Source organism: Ixodes scapularis, unplaced genomic scaffold (genome assembly GCF_016920785.2).
Source record: "Ixodes scapularis isolate PalLabHiFi unplaced genomic scaffold, ASM1692078v2 ptg000323l_1__unscaffolded, whole genome shotgun sequence".
In the NCBI taxonomy this organism is placed as follows: domain Eukaryota; kingdom Metazoa; phylum Arthropoda; class Arachnida; order Ixodida; family Ixodidae; genus Ixodes; species Ixodes scapularis.
The window spans coordinates 1,439,402-1,442,201 of record NW_024609965.1 but is presented as its reverse complement, the minus strand read 5'-3'; the positions used below and the strand labels follow the sequence as shown (position 1 = coordinate 1,442,201).

The 2,800-nt window shown below is 49.2% G+C and overlaps 1 non-coding gene across 1 annotated transcript; it reads right to left on the bottom strand.

Moving 5' to 3' along the window:
- Nucleotides 1-2,380: 2,380 nt before the first annotated feature.
- Nucleotides 2,381-2,453, bottom strand: Trnat-ugu. Its single transcript has one exon. It is a non-coding gene; the product is annotated as a tRNA-Thr (tRNA).
- Nucleotides 2,454-2,800: the final 347 nt, after the last annotated feature.

Sequence of the window (2,800 nt, the reverse complement as noted above, 5' to 3'; positions counted from 1 at the left end):
GTACATAAGGGGCTCCGCGTGGCGAGCCGGAGTCGATTTTGCCCCAGCGTTCTACTATGCTGTCACGCCGACTTCGACGCCACCTACGCTCTGCTTTCATCTGTTCCCTTATTTATTTTTGGGCACAAGCTCGCCCCATTAAACTTTTAGTTTCTTTAGTTTTTATTTCCTCGTCAATTGTCATTCGTGACATTTTGGTGGAGGTGCGGGCTATTTGCATGCTATGCCCGTGGACCGTAGCCCTCCAAAAACACGCCGTCCAAGTCACGTGCTCAGTCCCTGGAGGCTACCCTTCGCAGAAGACCATACCGATGCCCGGTCAAGTCGCCGTAACCAAGGCTTACCCCGGGAACTCGGACCCTTGCCGCAGAAATCAAAGAAGACCGCGATGATGACCACTCCACCCGTCGTTGTCCTTCCCGTCGCTGCCCGTATGCCCGCGTCTTTCCACGGTGAGCCTTATGAAGACGGCGAGGACTGGCTACAACGGTACAAGCGAGTGGCCCAGCACAACGGATGGACGGACAAACACCGCCTTCAGGGTCTTTACTTAGCGCTCGAAGGAACGGCCAGGCACTGGTTCGAGAATCGCGAGATTTCTCTTACCTCATGCACCGCCTGCAAGGATTCGCTGAGAGGGAAGTTCATGAACCAATATCGACGGGAAAGGGCCGAGGACTGTCTTGGAATGAGGACCCAGGGCGCAAACGAGACGATTACCAGTTTTAATTATAATGCAATTAAATGCAAAGGTGCAAGCGAGCTGGACAAGAATGACGAAAGTAATCCCTGGAGAAGGGGAACAAGAGGGACAAAGGACAAACATACATCTCCAAACACAGCTAGGTGACTGGTGAGCGACCGAAAAAACCCACCTGGTCCGGGTATCGAACCCGGGACCTCTCCATTACAAGTGGAGCGCTCTACCAACTGAGCTAACCAGGGGTTAGACGTCAGTAGAGCAAACGGGTTTTATCAGCTGCCACCAGTCGAACACCAACAAGGGTGAAGCTTGCAATTTAAGGTTATAATTATAATCCCTATTGAAAATTCCATCAAGCTACGTAATTTGGGACACTGACTGCCAGTCAGCAGCCTTGGTGGAACGTGATGGACCATCAGACGTCATCTGATGGTCCATCAGATGACGTCTCACTGCCACTGCCAAGGGACTTTTATCAACAAGGGCAGCATTTATATAAGAGTAAAGCTATACGCACTCATAAATATCGCCAAATGCCTCGATAAAACAAAATGTTCGAGAAAAAAAAAAAAAAAAAAAAGCAGCACCACCGCGCATCAAACCCGCGACCACATGCATGCAAATCGGACACCTTAACCGCTATGCTACGTTACCGCTAGAGAAACTCGATTTGACTATTCGTTTTATACTAAATGCTTTGGCTGCAAATGCGGTTAAGCCGTCAGCATGTTATGCAAAGCACTCGTACATCACTCGCCGCACTTCAGTTCTACTCACATGCCATGTAGAGTACTTTCGCGTCGTAGAACGATCCTTTTGTTCGCGCATCACCGGCCCGGTAGACCTGGTACACCCTGTCGTCTTCAACTACACCGCTTAAGTCCCCTACATCGTCGGAACTCACAACAGGCTGGGTCTTTTCGAGTAGAAATTCTACTAAAACATAAGACACTGTAGAGCCCGGGCAGGATCGACAGGTTGGAGCAAGCGGGCAAACAAAACGAGTCGAGAGCGATCGTTCATGAAAGCATGGCGAAGCCTCTATGGGCGAAGCGAAGTGCGAAGTGTCGTCAGCGTCGTGTTCGGCGCTTCGGCGGGCTTCTGATCAAGGTTGTTGGTCGGTTGTGTGTCATATCTTTAACGTCAGCGGTTTTATGGGCTCACGTCCCAAAATCGTTTTCTCGTGCATAGATTACTTTTCGTTTTCATAGATTTGGCGAAATAGTGGTATCCGAACGAACTTTACGTCCTTTGACCGTACGTCTGTCTGCACGTCAAAGCTTTCTGACGTACAGTCAGAGACAATTGATGTACAGTCAGAATCACCACCAAGACATCCTGATGGCATTTCGCGGCGGCCGACTGCCACCAGGAAACCATCAGAAAGCCGACAAGCGGGATCTGACTGGAGTTTGACTGTCGGTCAAAGTAACTTGTTGGCCAATCAGACATGCTTGACGTACAGTCAGGCACAGTCAGCGGTCCACTAGAAAACATTGACTGCCAAGCAGGGTTACATTGATGAATTTTTCCTTCGGGATGCCATTAAATGCAAAGGTGCAAGCGAGCTGGACAAGAATGACGAAAGTAATCCCTGGAGAAGGGGAACAAGAGGAACAAAGGACAAACATAAATCTCCAAACACAGCTAGGTGACTGGTGAGCGACCGAAAAAATCCGCCTGGTCCGGGTATCGAACCCGGGACCTCTCCATTACAAGTGGAGCGCTCTACCAACTGAGCTAACCAGGGGTTAGACGTCAGTAGAGCAAACGGGTTTTATCAGCTGCCACCAGTCGAACACCAACAAGGGTGAAGCTTGCAATTTAAGGTTATAATTATAATGCAATTAAATGCAAAGGTGCAAGCGAGCTGGACGAGAATGACGAAAGTAATCCCTGGAGAAGGGGAACAATTAAGAGGGACAAAGGACAAACATAAATCTCCATACCCGGACCAGGCGGATTTTTTCGGTCGCTCACCAGTCACCTAGCTGTGTTTGGAGATTTATGTTTGTCCTTTGTCCCTCTTGTTCCATTTTTCCAGGGATTACTTTCGTCATTCATTTCCAGCTCGCTTGCACCTTTGCATTTAATTGC